The 20,321-nt window shown below is 43.2% G+C and overlaps 1 long non-coding RNA gene across 1 annotated transcript; it reads right to left on the bottom strand.

The window, feature by feature from the left end:
• Nucleotides 1-4,891: 4,891 nt before the first annotated feature.
• On the bottom strand, nt 4,892-18,853 carry LOC118990393 (uncharacterized). Its single transcript, XR_005067215.1, has 4 exons — nt 18,597-18,853; nt 16,687-16,749; nt 8,445-8,582; nt 4,892-5,929 (listed from the first exon to the last, which is right to left on the bottom strand). It is a non-coding gene; the product is annotated as an uncharacterized LOC118990393 (long non-coding RNA).
• Between the last annotated feature and the right edge of the window lie 1,468 nt (nt 18,854-20,321).

Here is a 20,321-nt window from a genome sequence, read left to right as displayed (position 1 = left end):
TACCAGCCGACTGCAGGAGCTCCAGGCATCATAGCTTCACACAACAGGGTTCAAAAGCAGAAAGGGAATTCCAGGTTCTCTCCACTGGCCTGTCTCCTTTTATCAGTTAAGGAAACATTTTCCAAAACTTTCCTGTGTCTTCTTGGTCATACAGGGTCAATTATCCACAAATATAGGTAGGTGCTGGGAGGCTGGGTAAAAATATTCCATATATTCAGTCTCAATTGAGAAAAGAAACAATAGGCTGGAGAATGCACACTAGGCAGAAAACCAACAGTATTTGCCACAAAGGAGTGTTTACATTTGTTAAATGAAGGCCATGAGAATAGATGGTCAAAAACAGACTATGACAGGGACATGGGTAATGAGAGTTCTAAGGATGAGAGCCATCATGTCAGAAAGTATGACCTTCTCCAGGTTTTTAAATCTTTAATAAATTTGCGTGCATTTGAGAATTGGGGAGAGGTTTCAGAAGATGATAACAATAATGACATATATAACAAGTTCCTACCGAGGGTTTTCAGAATGGTTGAAGATCCAGGACCTGTTTCCACGCTAAATTTTAAGGTCTTCTGGGAGAATAGGTAGGTTCTCAAGTAAGTCCAAGAAATTGACATCTCCAGGTTTCAATTAGAGGAAGAAATAGAGATAATTTGTTCTGCTGTGAACTATATAGGAAAGTTTATTTATAAAAAAATGAAAGTTACAGTGGAAATGGTTAAAAGAACCATATTGAAAAGAAGATGTGGCTAAAAGGGTGGAGAGACAAGCAGGAAGGAAAGAAAATCGGATGAGCACATGAGCAAAAAATCCATTTCCTGCAAGGTTTCTACTCCAGGTCCTGGCAAGAATTCAAGAGAGTGAGAAATCAAGATAAAGGGGACGCTTGTGATTAAATTTAAGCAGTGCTATAAGTTATGGCTCTGGTGTCAAGTAAACCAACTTTCACCATTTTTCTAACAGGGGGATGTTGAATAGCCTCTAAGATTACAAAGTCAGCCGGGCCACTGACAGTGACAAGAATCTAAGCCTGGCAAACCGCCAGAACTTTCCCATCTCCTTCTCCGCGTGTTCAGATCATTTGCTCTGTTCCGCTAGGCTGTTGCTGGATGCAGCCATCCCCCACTTCTCAGGTTCACATGTTACGTGTCCAGCCACCCACTAACATGCTGACTTGATGCCATGTCCTTGGAGGATCTCGTTGATCCTCTTTGCATCCAACAGAGTCTACCAGCCTCAACTGATGCCAACACAAAATGTACCATATTTTGCCATGTACAATACATACCCACGCTTTGCGCCCAAACTTTCAGGAAAAAAATCTTTTGTTTCGATTTTTTAGTTCAATTTTTTATTTATTTTTATTTAGAAACAACACTGATTGTTATATTCCAGGGCGCTATTTTGCATACAGATATTGTTATTGCTTTCTAGAGTTATACTTTTAACACAAAAGCACAAATAAAAGAATTAAAAATGTTTATGGAGATATGGAATTAATACTACCATGTATAATGTACATCTCTATTTTTCTCTCAAAAATTTGGGCAAAACAGTGCTCATTATACACAGCAAAATACGGGGTAATGTAAGTATGACTTCTGGAAGCTCACTCCTAAAATTGAAAGAAGGGGCAGCTTTAAGAGAAAAGGGGATTATTATGTGCTCTGTTGACTTCCCAGGTATTTCTAACAGAGATGAAACCGGAGACCCCTGGTGTGGCGTGACTTGGGACAGCCCTGGTCTCGAGGAGTCTCTGATGATCACGGAGTCAGCAGTGGGACTGAGGCTATGGTGTCCTCACTTTGGATAGCTTATTCCATTCAGTTGTACAGGCAAGTGACCTGGCAGGAGAAGTGGAACGTGGAGAGATAAGTCCAACTCCCAGGAGTTTGTCCCCTGTGTTATGTAAAAGAGGTGTTTGGGTAAGAGAGGTGGGGAAGAGGTTGGAGAGAAGGAACAACCACACGCACATCAATGGCACTGGTGATACTGACTCCTTCACCAATGAAGACCTCTGGCTGGACAGTCCTGCTACTGCAGAAAAAGAGCATGTGGACGAGATGTCACCTGAAGAATTGCAAAACATGCTAATGGCAGAAAATGATGTTTGGAAAGTGGCCAATACCTGACACCATAATTTTAAAGGTATCTTTCAGAAAATACCATAGGAAATCATGTCTTTAAATTTAACAGTAATTAAATAGTGCTAGCTGGTGTGGCTCAGTGGACTGAGCGCCAGCCTGTGAACTGAAAGTTTGCTGGTTCGAGTCTCAGTCAGGGCACATGCCTGGGTTTTGTGCCAGGTCCCCTGTTGGGGGCATGCAAGAGGCAACCAATTGATGTTTCTCTTGCACATTAATGTTTCTCTCCCTCTCTTTCTCTCTCTCTTCCCCTCTCTCTGAAAATAAATAAACTTAAATCTTTTTTAAAAATAACTAAATACATAGGAAGAAGTTATCTAGGCCTGGAAAGATAGCATCAAACTGTGGAGAGAACCTTGGGCTTGAAGTGAAAAAGCCATATTTGGAACTTACTGCACACTCTGAGTAAACATTTATTTTTTTAAATAAAGAAGGTAATGGTAAAGAGATTAAGATCTTTATGACTTATGACTGCACATGGTTGTGAGGATCAATTGAATTGGCGTAATAGCAGGTAGGAAACAGCTGAACTCAATGCAAATGTTAATGATGACCCCAAAATTGGAGGAGACCCACATAGCAGATGGAAGGTGAAGACTCTCCCTTTAGTTACTTGTCACTCCTATAGCAACTGAATGCCTTGGGAGCTGGAGGAACGCATGGTGCATACTGAAAGTGCATAGCCAGTCTGGTTCAGGGCAGGTAGCAGCTTTAAAACTCTCCTTTACAAGAAGTATATTTCTTGCTCATCAAGCAAACCTCCGCAGAATTTTTGAAGGCCAAGTAGAAAAACTTGCCCACTTGAATGATATAGATGGGATGCACTGGTTCAAAAGTATAAGGGCTTCACAGAACAGTCTGTGGGTTTGGGTAGAGAGAATTCTGTCCCAAGGACTAGAACCTGTGGGGATGGAGAGGGCTGGGGGGGAGAGGTAGAAAAGTCCTTACTCAACATCCCGGACCATTGTGCTCGGAAGCCTGTGGGTGGGGGAAATGTCCTAGAAATAAGTGCTTGGGGATTTTTTGTTTGGGCATACATCTGTTTGATCTAGAGGTCAGCAGAGCCACAACAGGAACATCTAAACACAAACAGCTTGCGGTCTGCAAGAAAGAGCCTTGCATAGGAAAATCTGTTTGCTAGCCTCAGCTCTGCCAGGAGCTAGGTGCGTTTCTTCTGGCCAGCCTCTTGAGCCCTTGCAAGACCAAGTCATCCATGTTTCTTAAGTTTTCATTTTATATTTATAGTCAAGAGTCTCAGGATTGTCACTTAAGAATTGGGGCAGATAGACCTTGAACCGTCCATTACAACAGAGCAGGCTGTGATTCTCTGACCAGTCTACTTGCCAGAAATATGGTCCTCTCAGAGCCTTCATCTCAAGCATGCACTAGGGCCCATGGAACTCTACTGAAAGCTTCTCAGGATTCTCTTACCCCTTCCCCCACAGCTTAGAGCAGCCTGCTATCACCCCGCACAGTGGAGCAGAGTGCTAGACACTATATACATCAAGATGGTTGGTGGGTGATCTAATCACCAGGCAGGGATGGGCCCATAAGTACAATCTTGCCTCGTTTATTTTAAAAGAGGAAAGAGGCAGAAAGGATTAAAACCAGAGGATAACTGGGGAAGAAAGAACATTATGTTTAGAATAAATGCTTAAAAATCCACCATATGCCAAAAGGGGAATCCCACTCTTTTTGCATAAACCTAGTTCCTCTTTTGCATATTTGGGACAACAGTATAATTAGCCGAGGGCACTGAGCAACCTCAAGGCTTTTGGAAGTCCCCTCTGGCCCCCATTTCAAAAAGAGGCTCTTAATTTGGTTCAAAGTCCTGACCATAAATGTGCTGAATCAGCGCCTGGATGCCTTCTGTCTGCCAGCAGCAATGGGACTCTTGGAGGTCCCCATGAGCAGGAAGCCTAACTCACTTTCTGGTAAGAAAAACAGAGGAATGACCCTAAATTTTGGATTGTACAGGTATGCTCAGATGATGTTCTGTCCATTGCTGATCGTACAGTTGAACTTCTGCCTCAATTATTGCCACCCCTTTGACAATCATGGACACACATCCTCATTTTTTAAAAGAAAGTTATAAACACAAAAAGAAGGATTCAATGAGTCAGACCAAATACTCACAAAGTAAACCTTGTCTGAATCACCAACTAAACATTCAAAATTGCATTAACATAACATAACCTATGTTCCTACCCTGTAGCAACACTCAAGATATTGCTCATATTCCCAAAGGCTTATGAAGAACAGCAAAGAATTGATGTGCTTCCCATCTGTTGAGAAGTTAGAATTCACTTCGGAGCATGAAAATCTGTGAAGAGAAATTGATTGGTTGCGCCAAGCCAACCCGGAAAGGACCCTAGTGCACCCCTATAAACATGATGGTTTATATAAACATCCAAATAAGACAGGGCTCCTCTGGGAGCAAATGTATTTCCCTAATACAGGGGCCCAAACCACTGTCCTACCTAAAATAAAAAGATAGTATCATTTGAGGTAACAAACTCAACTCCCAAATTACCTAGGGGATAAATGACCCCAGAATATTAAATTATGAAAAGGGTAGCAAGAGATCATGATGTCCCACCGGGACAACGGATGCCACACTTGTGCTCCTGTATTCCTGACTGTTTTTTGTTATGCACAGTAAGGAGTTTCCTTGTGGTCTGCTCTAGGACTGCCGTTCTGCACCAGCCATCGCTGTGGACGACTGCAGGCAGGCCTCCCTGGTGACCATCCAACCAGTTTGCGCATCATGACCATTACACTCACCTCGTTCAGAAGATTAAGTGTGGCCACGCGGCCTCTGCTCTTCTGAGATCCTATCACGCCCCTTGCTCCAGGGAGCCTAGTTCCATAAAAGCAGGGCTTCCTGTCAGTTCCAGGTCATAGAGGGTAGCTTGTCATCAATGCTGGTGTCGTCTTACTGATGCATTTATTATCTCATTAAACAGTGTCCTCGACACTCGGCTGAGGAACATTATTAGCTCTTACAGAGTAGAGCATGGTTGTCTTATGCAGTAGATCCATTTTAGCATGATCCCTTCCTCAACAGTCTGTCTGTCTAGGCAGTTCTGGCACCTTGACCTCATCCAATGTGGTCCATCGCTTTTTCGGAGCTCCCCAAAGCATTCCCAGCTCTATCACTCAAGGTCCTTTCCAGGGCATTAAGTCTTGTGTGAAGGGTGAGTGCCTTCATTTTGGCCAACTACCCCTCATCCCGGTGTGTATTCCTCCTCCAGCGGACTCTGCAACCTTGGAATCCGCCCCCGTATGTGCTGCCCTGGTCTCTGCCTGCACCTCAGCCAGGCCCTTACGCTCCTTTGACATCTCTCGCCCACCTCATCAGGCCTAACACTTTTTCAGGAGGTTTCTGCTGAAGTTTGACCCTTGTTATAGGTCTGGTGGGCAGGAGATTAGGTGCAGGCAGTTTCTGAGGAGGGCAAATATGTAATCAGGCGTGCATCTCATTCGAGCCTTCTGTGTAGTCTTCAAGGAAGGGAGTGAGTTCTATCTTCCAACAAGGATGTGAACTACCTCTGCAAGCCCAGAGAGTTCAGACAGATTATAAGATTCGAGTCTCTCAGGGACCTCTCCCCAGATAGCCCCATTCTCAATCTCAAGGTCTTCTTCCTTCCCTATTAGAGCCAGCACTTTGGTGTAGGATTCTTGACCAGGCTGGGAATCCAGCCTTCTCTGAAGGTCGGCTCCATTAAAATTAACCTCTGTGCTTCAGCTGTAGGTCTAAGAATACAGTGAGGCAATTGAGGCACCTAGAATACGAAATTTAAGAAGGCAATCATCCTCAAGGTCATGAAAGTACTGACCTTGCACTACTACAACCCTGTGTGTAAGTACCACCTAAAATTTTGTGTCCTGGGTACCCTCGCTCTGACCCTGTTCATCTGTCCTCCCTTCGGCTGCAGAATATATGAACCTTTTAAAATGCTGTGAGGGAGGCCGTCCAACCAGTACCTTGCTTTAAACCATTGACTAATGCATCTAAGTCTGTCATTTTCTCTCTTTAGCATGTCAGTGGCACTTAGAAACAATGAGGATTATAGAATGGATGTTTGTGGCTCTCTCCACTATACCTTTCAAACACCCAGGCGCTGAACCAACTCGAGTTTCCTCTTCCACCTGTACCTCATTTCAATTAGTTTCAGCAATCACATAGTTCCCAGCATGCCAGGGACTACCACTACTTGGCATACTCATTGCCACACAACCAGTGAGCAATCCAACTTCAGAAGTCCACCCTCAGAGTCCTCTTCCTTTACCACATGTCTTAAATTGGGCTCCCTAGAAGCAGACCCAAAATGTGGAGAGCACATGAAAAAGCTAAGCAAGAATGTGATCTCCCTGAAGTCCCCTGTTATGCTGATCCCACTGGAATTCTGAAGCATAAATTGCACCATAAAACTAATTGTATCTCAAAGCAAGGGGCTTGCCTCTCATGCCCTGAGCTAGTTATTGGCTAAAATCTGGCTCAGGTGAGGAGATGGGTGGAGTGAGGGGGTGTACTGTAGACTCTACAGATTTCTATTTGCCCAGAGCTTGTTTTCTGGGAAAGGAGCAGATGTGAGCTGTTACTGGCAAACATACAGAGAACCTGGGAGATGTGAGTAGAGCAACAAAAGCATAAAGAATACCACTATATACATTAAAGACATGATCTGACCAAAGAATAAAGAATACCACTATATACATTAAAGACATGACATTTGACCAAAATGGAAGGTTTTTCTTACACCTAGACAGCCAGCTGGTGAACCAGGGAGCTTACTTTAGACTAAGCTTTTCCATTAACTAGATGGAGGATCACTTTAGCCATTTTGTATCTCAGTTTCTAAATCTGCAAAATTAAGAAAAAAGTACAGCAGACTCCGATGGATTTGCCTATGATTTCCAATCTCACCGCTATGGGAGTAGGATAGATGGGCTGTAGCTCATCATGGTTTATACAATTTATAGAGCTATCAGGACAATGATAGATTTAGGGACCATGATACGGGTTGGTTAAGTATCACTGATACTGTGAAGGAAGAAAATGACAGATTCAGCCCTAACTGGTACAGCTCAGTGGGCTGGGTATCATTCCACAAACTGAAAGGTCGTCGGTTCTATTCCCCATCAGGGCACACACCTGGGTTGCAGGCCAGGTCCCCGGCTGGGGGCGTGAGATCAATGTTTCTCTCTCACACAGATGTTTCTCTTCCTCTTTCTCTCTCCCTTCCCCTCTTTGTCCCACCTCCTCTAGACCCACAAAGAGGATTAAGAGCCAGTATAGCCTACATAAGATAGTACCACCCATGCTTTAGGAGGGGGAAAAGTTATTCACCAAAACAGTCTCAGAACCTGGTTAGTATGTACTGGCAAGAATGGAGGGGAAAATGCCTGAAAAAGGACCTTCCAGGGAAGAGGGAGAAGGAATGAAGGGTAAAACTGAATAAGGGAAATTTCGTTGATGGGAATGTGTGGGGAACACTCTCTGAGGACTCAGGGCCAGCTCCATAAGTCCTGATTCGCTGCTCGGATGGCTCGTAGAAGCCTGGAAATAGTGATGGCCAAATAGAGGTAGGGATGCCAGACCATCTTGGCAGAGCATTGACGAGGGGGGCGAACGTTTCAGAGAGGGGGGCATGTTAGTATGGGCTAATAAATGATGGTTATGTGCACCTAACCCAACTACTGTGCCACGTGTAGTATCTTTGCTAGAAGAGATCCACTCTTCTAGTCGGTGTATGGCGCTTGGCGTGTGGCTATTGGTCATGGGATGTTGCATGCGTTTTCATTTCTTGCAGGAAAAACTATCAGGGAAGTTTGAATTCACTTGGAATGGACAGAATTACACATTTGTGGTCTTTCCCCATGCTTCTTATCACAATACAATTTGAAGGGTCTTGATTGTCTGGACATTCCATAAAACACAGGTGGCAAACACAAGGCCCATGGGCCGAATCCAGCCCTCCACTTTGTTTTATCCAGCCTAGAATTTTGTTTTTACCCGGTGGCAACGCTGAGCTCTCGCTTCCCTGTTAAGGCGTAGTTACGTTTATGCAGTCCTAAAATTATATTCGGCCCTTTGAAGGCAACCACAAGGCTGATGTCATCCCCGGTGAAAATGAGTTTGACACCCCTGACATAAAACATCATACTGCCCCACTAAACTAATAACATCATGTTAATTAGTCTTGAAGAACAGGAATTGGTAAATACTCGGAATAGCCTGAGACACAAGCACACCAGATGGTGAGCGAGAAGCTCTATAAGGGATCAAGTGCCTACCACATTGGTGACATTTTTAGGGTCCAGTGGTCTGAGACGCACTGAAATACCTTCTCCAACCACCACAGAAGATGCTTAGCCCTTAGTAGGCCTCTTCGGATTCCCAAGAAGCCACACCAGGGAACAGTACTCTGACCCCTAGTGGCAAAGAAAGCTGTTGCATAAAAGCAATCAGAGCAAGAAAAGACTCTGCAGTAAATCCAGGTTATGGCCCTTCATTCTGTTGCCATGGGAGCAAAGTTAGCTGTAATAAGGTGAAGGCTAAAAGTACCAGGGAGTCAACCTACCCAGTAGTTGTCCGCCAGTGAAGAATGGGAGTGGATGGATAAATACCCCGGTTTCCTTGCCCCTTAATAGACACTGCAAAGTTATTCCACACAGTTTTTTGAGGGTCTCCAGTAGCATGAGTTCCACTTGCCCACAAGAGCAGCCCACTTGTTAAAGCGCCCTCTTTTGGCCTCACTCCCTTTCCTATGCCATCTCCCCTTTCTTCGCTTTCTGGGATCTCCTTCAAAATGAACTAGAGGATATCAATCCTAATCTCAGGGTCTGCTTTCAGGAGAACCCGACCTAAGACAAAGTGTCTTAGTCTGGGATTTGGTGAGGGAGGGGAGATGGAATGAGGGGAAGTGGAGAGGCAGGCAGGAGCTGGGCTGTGTTCCGGCCTGCAATACCTAAAAAACTTATGTTTAGTTCTAAGGGCTAGGAGAAGTCAAGACATGTTTTGAGTAGAGGGATAGCATAAATAATAGTTTAGTAAATTTAAGTCTCTAAAAAATGATTCTTCTGGCTGCTTTGAAGAGAGCTGTCTGAAAGGAACAATAACGGCTGCAGGCAGGCCCGTTGTGGAGAGATGAGGGTGTTCAGGTGAGACAGGCGGCAGTGAAGAGGAGGGCTGAGCTGATAGCAGATATTTTAGACTTGAACTCTACAGGACTGGCTGAAGGGTTGGTTATGAGGGCCAAGGGAAGGTGACTGTGCTGTTTACTGAAATGGAAAGGATGGGATGGGGCGTGCTTCGAATTTCAGAATAAATATCCCTTCTTTTTTTCTTGAACCTCTTTGCCTAATGAGGTCCAGGATCCAAATACTTCTGAACAGGTTGAGGTGGGGTAGGGTGTAAGAGGTCAGGAGACTCTGGAAGAATTTTCCTCATAAGTTGAGGGGTTAAATAGGCTAGGAATACATGTATTAACATTTTTGGTTCTGTCATGCTCATTTTCTAGGTATAATGATAAGGCACTGTTGCCTTCTCCAGGTTCACTTTATTATATAATTAGTTTCTTAAGGACAAAAATAGTCTGTTGCAAGTTGTAAGAATCTTGACTCTTAGCCCAGTTCCAGGACACAGACAACTGGCAGTGCGTATTCTAAAAAGAGAAGAGTAATTCCAAATTGAGCCACACTCTCCTATGCAGGCAGAGGACCAGCCAGCTTCCTGGACAGCACAGGCTCTCAGAGGGGAGAACAGGTGGCTTGTGCGTCATCAATCCCGCAGGGCAGAGGGACGTGGGAGAACGATCCAGACACCATTGCTTTCTAGACAAAACACAGAAGTACTTCAAGCAGCTGCCTCCCCAGCGAGCTCCTTAACACTCGCTTTCCACAATGTCCTGATTTCGTCCAAGAGAGGAAGTTTTTGTTTAACTGTATTGGTGGGGGGACTGGCCTCTGCATCAGTTGTAGATGCCTTTAGTGATGCCTTTGCATCACTAAAGACACATTCAACTAGAGTAGAAACTCTAGGTGTTTATACTTACAAGTGGTGGACCATACAAGACACTCAGCCCCTAGGAATTTGTATCTAGGCATTCATATGTCTAACTTTCTGTAAGTCACACAGGTGTGAGGATGTTGGGAGAGGGATGGGCTCGAACAGGACATCCCCTAGGGAGCTGGGGCACTTCATGTACAGGGCCTTTCAAGATCTGTCCACTGTTTGGTGCAGAAGGTTAACACTGAACTGCTGGATGACTAGGAAGAGGCTCAAACACCTCCCCAAGCCAAATATTTGTTCTTACAAAGTAGACTCTGTGTCCCTATTTTTTAATCCTTAACCAAGGATATGTTTATTGATTTTGAAAGAGAGACAAAGAGAAAGAGAAACACTAATGTAAGAAAGAATCATCAATCAGTTTCTTCTGTATGCACCCTGACCAGGGATCAAACCTGCAACCTAGGTATGTACCATAACCAGGGATTGAACCTGCAACATTGTGGTGAGTGGGATGACACTCCAACCAACTGAGGCAACCTGCCAGGGCAACTATATATCCCTATGGAAAGTCAAAGGTTGTTCTAAATGCACCGTCAACTGCACACACTCCTGCCCCCAGAGGAATTAATGTCTCACATCACTCACAGCCCTATCATTTATCATTCACACCCTGTTCTTTGCTACTAGAATGAATATTGGAGCTCACATTTGCTAGATTTAGACCAATCACAGACTAATATACCCATTGATGACAACCCAAAAATGCAACAGAAACTTAGAATTGCTACTTAACTTTACCTTAGCACAGATGGCATACTCAGGAGCGTGGCAGTTACTGTTGATCTCACTCTGTGTGCCCCTGGTCACCCCCAAGCTGGTCTGCAGCTGCAGTGGACAGTCTTCCACCTCAAGCATCTATCTGAGCTTTTCTGCCTGAGGGTTTCCTCTGGTATTAAAGGTGCTTGCCTCAAAGTCCCAGGGATTGAATGCCCCTAGGAGTCATCCCTGAATCGATGACAGGTGAACATCCATAGAGAAAAGCTGCATCCTTGGTAGAACAATCCTGAGACATACTGTCAGTGTGTGCTCAGAGAGTCCCCAGAGGAACTCAACCTTAGTTGCCCATAGTGCTGTCCTGCTCAACTGCATTGGCTTTCTTCCCCTGGTAGGCAATGCAATGTACCACCCTGATCCAGAGTGTGACCAGCAGCTCCAAATGTCACCTCCTTCAGGATCTACCTTCTTCCAGAGTTGTCTCACCTGAGGTCATGCCCTTCTTGAGCATCTCACATGTGGTGACTGAGATGAAGGTACAAATATGTGGCCATTTTTGTGCCATGCAGGATGATGCTAAAAGGCAATCCTTGTTCCAGATCTCCCCGCCCGACCAGCCAGGCTCTGTCAAGCCTTCGTGACAGTGTGACTGCCCATCCTGCTTCCACGTCCCTCCTTTCACAGGTGTCAGACCTTCATAATGGCTGAAGCCTCTCTCTCTCTCTCTCTCTCTCTCTGCCTATTCCTTTCTCCTTTACACTTCATGGGCACCGCTCCGTATCTTCCATGTCTAATTCATCCTGGTTCTGACACTTGGGGAACCTGAACTGACACAGGGAGTGTCTGCCCACGGCAGAGACATGGTGGACCATCAGGGTGGTGCCTCCTTCTTTGTATTAGAATCCTGTTTTGCATGGCCTCTCTGTAAAATGGTACCAGAAGCAAGACTCTCATGTCTTAAATACAAGATTTTCCATTTAAGTATGATGTTAGCTGAGGGCTTGTCATATATAATCTATATCATGTTCAGATATATTTTCTCTATAACAAGTTGAGAGTTTTTGTAATGAATGAATATTAAATTTTGGCAAGTGATTTTTCATTGTGTTAAAGTCACAGTGTATTACATTGACTGATTTGTGAGTGTTGAACCATCCTTCCATCCCTGGAATAAATCCCTCTGGATCATGGTGTATGAGCCTTTAAATGTACTATTGAATTCAGTTTGCTAACATTTCTTGATGATTTTTGCATCTGTGGTCATCAGGGATATTGGCCTGTACTTTTTCTTTCTCAGTAGTGTCCTTGCCTGGTTTGGGACTAGAGAAAACCATTCCCTGTGTAAAGGACAGCTGCTATTCCCTGACATCAGAATGTTGCCATGTGGGGTTTTTCAAAAGAAGGCAGAAAGCCAGAGTTTCTGTTAAAATTTCTGATTTAAAAAATCTGTTGCGGGCCAAACCCAGCCCATCTGTAGACCACATCTGTCCCACTAACCATCGTGTCCAATCTCTCTTCTCCAATGTATACCATATGTTCACATTTTTCTCTGGCTCACAGAAAGCTCTGGGCAGTATTTTCATTTTTCAGATGAGGATATTAAGGCTCTGAACAGTGGTCCCCTCATCGTCACCCGGTTCTGGGTGAGACGGCTGGAAGGCAGTCCCTCCTCTCTTCCTGTGGGTTCCTTGTAGACTCAACCACACAGTGTCATCCTTCCTTCCAATGGGAATGTGGGCAACTTAAGTCAAGAATAATATGCTGAAAGTTTGGCACTGCTGTCAGAAAAAAAGCCTGTTTTTTTTAAGTGAGCAATTAGTACTACTCCAGTTAAAAGTGACTGAAAGAGGCCCTGTAGAAGAGAAGCTACAAGGCTTCTCTTCAATATGAGGAGCTATATGAGGCAGGATCTTAAGGAAAAGAAAGTTCAGACCCCAGTTTACTAGGCTTACAGAAATGGCTAAACATGGTAATTACCTTTTCAAGGCCTAATCAAGATGTCTCTAGAGGTCCTCAGGACATAAGGAATTTAGGCTTTTAATTAAAATAATTTGCCTTTTAACTGTACTTGAACAACAATGAAAATAAAATAAAATATTAAAAAATGACAGATGTGACAATAAAATGAAAATTTACTATAATATATATATATTAGCAATTTTAAGAGCATTCTGTAAAGTCATTTTTATATTTTCCTTTTTTTTCACATAATGGTATACATATTGAGCTCTTTTCCTATAACATTATGTATTCTTTGAAAACATTAAGCTTGGTACAAATTAAAAAGTTAAAGCAATAAAAATAATAATAATTTCTCTTCTATTATAGTCTATTTGTCATAAAGTCTATTTTCTGTGATATAAGTATAGCAACCCCCATTTCTTTGGTTCTATTTCCTGAGCATATCTTTGTTCATTCCTTCACTTTCAGTTCTTCCATCTGAAGCAAGTCTCTTATAGTCTCATGGTTGGGTCTTGTTTTTATACCCATTCAGCTGTCCTGAGGCTTTTGATTGGAGAATTTACTCCATTTACATTTAAAGCAATTATTAATAGCCATGGAGTAAACTATGGGCACTTTGTTCATTGTTTTCTGGCTACTTGTAAGGCTTGTGTTCCTTTCTGCTCTTTGTCTCTTCCTTTAATTAATAATTTGATGATTTTTCTGTAGTGGTATGCTTAGATTTGTTTTCTTTGTATTTTGTGTGTCTGCTATAAGGTTTTTACTTATGATTAACATTAGGATTATATAAAACATCACATATGTATATAACACTCTATTTTAAGCTTATGCAGTTAATCTCAAATGCATACTAACTCTGTATTTTTACTCTCCTCCTCCTCTGTGTTTTATGTTTTCAGTAACACAATTTACACATTGTTCTTATGCTTCCATTAACAAATCATTATCATTATAATTATTTTTACTAATTTTTTTTTAATTTTTATACTAGGTTTATAAATGATTTACCCCCTACCATTATTACTACATTAGAGTATTCTGAATTCAACCTTTACCAGTGAGGTTCATACTTTGCTATGTTTTCCTGTTACTAATTAGTGCCCTTTCAGTTTAACTCAAACAAGTCCCTTGCATACAGCTTTTAAGGCTGTTTTAGTGGTGATGAATTCTTTCAGCTTTTGCTAACCTGGAACGTGTTTTTTTGGTTGGCAGTTTATTTCTTTCAGAATTTTGAATATATCATACCACACTCCCTTCCAACCTCCAAGTTTCTGCTGAAAATTTTGCTTAGTTTTGTGGGGTTCCCTTGTATGTAAAAAGTTGTTTTTCTCTTGTTGCTTTTAAGATTCTCTCCTTATCTTAACTTTTGTCATTTTAATTGTAATGTTTCTTGGTGTGGGTCTCTTTCTGTTTGTGTTATTTGGAACTCTCTGGGATTCCTGGATTTGGATGTTTGTTTCCTTCCTGTGGTACAAAATAATTCAGCCATTATTTCTCCAAATAAGTTTTCTGCCCCTTTCTCTCTCTTTTCTCTTTGTGAAACAATCCTATAATGTGAATTTTGGTCAGCTGAACATTATCTCATAAATCCCTAATGCTATCTATACTCTTTCTCACTTTTTAAATTTATTTATTTATTTTTATTTTGCTGTTGCTGATTGAATAGATTTCTCTGCCCTGTCTTTGAGTTTGCTCATCCTTTCTTCTGCTTCGTATAATCTGCTCTTGAATTCTTCTATTGGTTTTTTTTCAGTTTCATTATTATATTCTTCAGTTCTGTGGTTTCTGTCTGGTACTTTGTAAATATTTTCTCTCTCTCTCTCTGTTGAAATTTTCACTTTGTTCCCCAATTGTTCTCCCAACCTTGGTGGGCATCTTTATAACCACTACTTTGAACTTTTTACTAGGTAAATCACTTATCACTTTATCAGGTAAATAACATATTATGGTCTGCTTCTGGAGTTTTATCTTGGTGGTGGTGGTTGTTGTTTGGAACATGTTCCTTTATTCCTTCATTTTCCTTGAGTCTGTGTTTGTTTATGCACAGTAGATAAAACAACCACTCAACCCAGTCTTGAACAAGTGGCTTCCCATGGGGATGAATCTTACTGGCCCTAGTTCTTGGTTGCCTCTCAAACTTTTGTAATTGTCCAAGCTTGCTTCTTTGTCTTATCAACTCACACTAGTTGAGAATGTTCCAAATGTATCGATGTCCTAAAGGGAAGAATCGCAGTCAAAGGCTAGATGCCAGACGCACTTCGTGTATCAAGTAGACCTTTTTCAGAGAAAGACTGCAAGTTGCTGTTTCTGTTCCCTCTTCACTGAGCTCCAGGGGAATAGCTGGTTAACAACTGGTTCTTTGTTTGCTATAGTCCTATGAGAATGCAGAACAGAAGCCACCAGAGGCAAGCAATCAAGGGGTGCACCCTCAGGCCAGCAGCCACAAAACCAAGGCTCCAGATGTGTGCACAAGCTCCTTTCGGGGAGACACTAATGCCCTGTATCAGGGCAGAGGGAGAATGTAAATATGGCTCCAGATGGCCCCTCTGCTCTCAGTGGGGAAAGCAGTTGCCCCTAGATATGTGCTAAATTAGAAGCCTGACCCACGGGCTTCAGTTTTTAAGATATGCAAATAAACTTCTTTCAGTGAAAGGCTGTGAGTTGGGCATTTTTGACTGTTCCCTCTCTGCAGAGCCCTGGGGGGACAGCCATAGGGAGTTGTTAGAAGCCTGTTAAGAACTATTTGTTATGGTCCGGTGAGTCTCATGGATGGATGCGAGCTCTATTGGCATTTAGAGCTGGGTGTTTTGGGGGCCCATCCCTCAGATGGAAGTTTTAAAAGTTGGGGTATTAAATATGGGCTCCAAACCCTTCACACCCCAGGGAGAAGTTAGAAGTTGGGAGTTCCCTTTCAATTGTACGGCACTGTGCCAGGTGTAGGGTTTATGACAAGAGCGTGTCACACTGACCCACCTAATTTGATGTGGGTGTTTTCTCATTCACTCAGTGTATAAGAAGAGTCCCTCAGCTGGTTACTGGGTTCCCTTTGGAGGGAACTGTTCCGTGTGTAACTGTAGATTCAGTGTGCCCATGGGAAGAGGTGAATTCAGGATATGTCACATGTATGACATATGTCCCTCATATGTCACCATCTCGTACTGGAACCCTCTGCACAGGGTGCTAGTTTTTCAAGGCAGTCGCCCTTGGCCTCTCACTCAGAATCAGCAGAGAAGCTCGGATCTCTCCTACCATTGAGGCATAAGCTACCCCTTCAAACAATAAGACAACAGCATTGTAGAGGGCAGCAAAGGCAGGCAGCACAGGATTTGCTGGCTCCGACAAGACTGAAAAGAAAGTTCAGGGAAAAAAAACACCAGCCAAGGAATGGCAAGGCTGGAACAACAGAAAGTATGCAGCTTAGAGACCAGTTTTCCTATTTCTTCACTAATGGAGGAAACTTAAACCACCAAATAGAAGTTCCCAGCAGTCACCTCAGGTCTCTTCTTTCATCCCCAAATGGTAACTTCCTGCGGTTTTAAAGTGTATGATATATTATTGTTCCCTTATTCACTTTTTTAAATTATAGGAGGTTTTTTTTAGCAATTAGTATCTTAATTCTAGGGCCTACATCTTAGTTTGTTTTTCTCTAAGGGCAGAGCCTGAGATAAGGACTTAAGATGGCCTCCTAACAAACTCTCTACACCCAGGAAACAGGGATGAAAAAGAAGAGTGAGACAGGAGAGGAGGAAGAGCCAGTGCAAGGTGCAGTACTGAACTCCAGTTTTTCACCTTTGTTCCGGGTCTGTATGCTTCTCAGACTTGCCCTCAGGAACATCTCCTCACTCTTCCAGGCTGCACATAGAAAAGGGACTGGATTGGCAAAAACCAAGTCCACCAGAAAAGGTGCAGAGTGAGCACACTGCCAGCAGCAAGGAGACTAATAATCCCCTGCAGGGGTAAATGAAGTCGTAAGGGGCTGAGGGGAGGTACCATGAGCTTCTGGAAACTGCTTTGGTCCATTTCACCTAAACTATAAGCTGTATTTCAAACAAGTCGTTCCTTTGATTAAAGCCATTCTCTTTCAACAAAACCTGGTGCACACCAGAGGAGCAACAGTGATCTGGATGTGAGCTGCTCCAATGAGTTAAGGAATCAGAGGGAGTTCAACAGGTTGGCAAGTTAGGGGAGACCTGAGAACAGGGTATTATGAAGGGAAAACACTAAATTAGAGACCCCTAATGGCATGTTTTGCCCAGATCTGGTCCCACTACAGGGCTTTGCAAGAAAACCACCAGGGTGCTCCCCTCAAAAACCCCTCAAGTCACTAAGTCCATAACCACTGAAAAGTTCATTGTGGCCTTGGGGGCTGATTATTTTGTTCCCTGTTCTGGCTCCCTGCCCAGTGATGGCTCCTTTCCCCAGGGTGGGGGCGGGGGGCAGTTTCTATGTGTCCATCATCCTTCTGGCTCTGAAACACAAATATCTAAGGAAGTCAACATGGGTCTTGCACCACGAAGCTTGTATAAAACAAAGCCCACAATGGGCATTGCAGTATTTTGGATAGATTTCAAGAACAATTCATGTTCTATAGTTAAGTGGCTGGAGGGATTCCTGATGCGGAATCACAAGCTTGTAGGAGGAGACAGAGCACCAGTTTCTTGAGTCCCAGTCCCCTGAGCAAGGTTCTGTATGGTTCCCTGATTACCACCAGGTGCTTTCCCACAGCAGAGTGCTTCCAAGGTTTTGCTGATGCTCAAAGTTTCTATAGCTTAATGCGTAAACCAATGGGGCCTGGAAGAGTACATAGACACAATTTCTGCTCAGGTAAACTAGGTTGTATCATGGTGTATGGACTAAATCAGGAGTCCTAGGATCCAGAACTGGTCCAGCTCTCAGAACTGAGGTGCCCTCGGCAAGTTATTCATTCATGTGCTCCAGATGAGGTTGCCAATGATAGAATGTAGCCCTGTAAGTCACTGATTACCAAGTAGAATTACACAAAAACTTTTAAATGAGTATAAGCCACTATTTTAATAAGTTTTAGCATAATATTTGATAACCATGGAACAAAGTAATTGGAACCTAAGGCCATTAAGTATGTGTGTCTAATAAGTAAGAGTATATTTGATACATACTTAAAACCACTGTTTTTTAAGTATAAACCACTACTGAGTAAGCTTTTTCCTTGAATATTTTATCTTATAAGCAAATTATTAAAGGTCACTGGGTTTATATCTTAGAACCAAAGTTGCTATGGTAATACTGACTTAGGTTATTTTCTTTCTGTGGCATGTAGTATCTCTTATCTCACAAAAGCCCCTCTGCCACTAACCACCCCCCCCAACACACAAATATCATTTCCATTAGAGTAGAACCCAGATCAATACATATAGCCAGGGGCCACTGTGCTTTTGGCAAGATATGCAGGTGGGATTGCTGTACCACTGTCGAAAACATCCTTCCCAAGGCAGCTAAAAGAGAGCAGGTGTCTTGCCCAGGAAACACAGATCCAAGACAACAGGGACCATTTGTGTTTTGCTCACCTGTTGCCAGCATATGTTTGGAGCATAATCTGTTTGTTTAGTGAGGGAGGGAAGATCAACAAAACCATAAGCACCAGTGCTTCGAAATTCGGTCCTCATAATTTACGTACTCACAGAACCAGTCTTTGCTCTGGCCTCCCTGGTTTTGGTTCTTACCTGAGACCATACCTGTTGGTCCTCTTCTCTGGTTTGTCTTCACTCTGTGTTAGCCTTCCAGGGTCTCATCCTTTTCCTGGGGTCCTCTTTCTGCTAGTTAGCCTCTAACAGGGTCACTTAGCTTAGCCTGGCCACTCTCTTCCCACAAAGTATGTTTACCCACAGTTGTAGATGTCAGTCGGTTGTCCTTCTCAGACTAATTGAGGCTGTCACTGCTGATGGTTTCTTCCCAGAAAGCCCAGTTGTGGCCTTACCTAGCCCAGTTGCCTCAGGGCTCAATAAACTCTGCTATGTCTTTAGACAACACTGCCATCTCCTGGTCAAAGCATTGAACTTGGTCCCAGCTGATCTGCCCCAGCCGTTCACCTTGGACTTAATGGTGTGCACTACTCATCTACACTGCCAGCTGGAATGAGAGAGATGGTCCTGTCCCCCTCCCCTCCCCTTTTTATAAGGCTTACAAGTTAGGGTGTTAACTGCGAGTCCTGTCCTGTGGACCCTCTAAAGTCCACACCTCCCTCAGATGCCTCTTCTCTATGGAGGGACGTCAGCTCTGGAACCTGGACCTCATTATTTTGTCTTCAAACTTGGCGGGTCACATGAGTCCTTTGAAGGGGATCTTAAAAAGTTACTGTCTTTATTTTGAATACATACTTGTCTTCACATGGACGTCTAAGCAGTTTCTCCTAGCAGCTATTGGAGTTATATTTCTGAAGGATGATTTCACATAAAAATAAAACAGAATCTTGTTGAGTTGCTAATCTGTTTGGTATATGAACTCCTGCAGGAATAAGGAGCTTACTTTCCAAAAAAGAAACTGGCTAAGTGATGTATTCAACAGTTGTATCAAAGCTAAGGAGCTGAGACCAAAGGTGCCAATTTTCCATTCTAGTTCTAACCCTGCGGACTCTGCAGATACCACCCCCACCCCTTCCTCATTCCCAGACTCTACTGGCATGTAGGGTCCGCCTGGGTGGAGCTAGATCTCGCCTGCAACTTTTGCCAGGATTGAAGTAATCGCCAGCTCTGCTTTAGGAATTTCCTCGGGATCACAAAAAGGAAAGATCTCTGGACAAAAATATCTGGATACCAGAGGGCAAGGATAGTCCCTGAAACCAAACAGGCCTTCCAGAACTTAAAGTAACTGCCAGAGGTAGGTTTCTAGAAGTGGGGGAAAATAACCCATAGCCTAAAAGTCTAAATGCACAGGAACCTCTTCAGCCTATAACTGAGTATTCAGTAAACTCGAGACATTAAAAATTCTAGCTTTGCCAAGCCCTGGCTGGTGTAGCTCAGTGGATTGAGCGCGGGCCTGCGAACCAGAGAATCGAGGTTCGATTCCCAGTCAGGGCACATGCCTGGGTTGCAGGCTGGTTCCCTGCAGGCCAACTCCCAGCAGGGGACGCACGAAAGGCAACCATACATTGATGTTTCTCTCCTTCCCCTCTAAAGATAAATAAATAAATAAAATCTTTAAAAAAATACTTATAAAAATTCTAGCTTTGCCTATTGAACCTCCAAGACATACAAGAGAGATGGAAGTTTATCTGGATCATACACCTTGGGTCATCTGCTTAATTATCACAATGTTGAGCATTACCTTTACCTCATACTCATTTGGGTTTTTAAGTATTGGATAAACTTCAAACAAGCAAAACAATTCTTCTCTACACCCTTACCAGAGGTTAATTTCAAATGTCTGCTGCCTCTTTCCAAAAGACTAAT

This window comes from Sturnira hondurensis, unplaced genomic scaffold (assembly GCF_014824575.4).
Source record: "Sturnira hondurensis isolate 20B ecotype Veracruz unplaced genomic scaffold, ASM1482457v3 Scaffold0007036, whole genome shotgun sequence".
Lineage (NCBI taxonomy): Eukaryota > Metazoa > Chordata > Mammalia > Chiroptera > Phyllostomidae > Sturnira > Sturnira hondurensis.
Note: the sequence above shows the minus strand (reverse complement) of the source record. Positions and strands in the feature narration are given on the sequence as shown.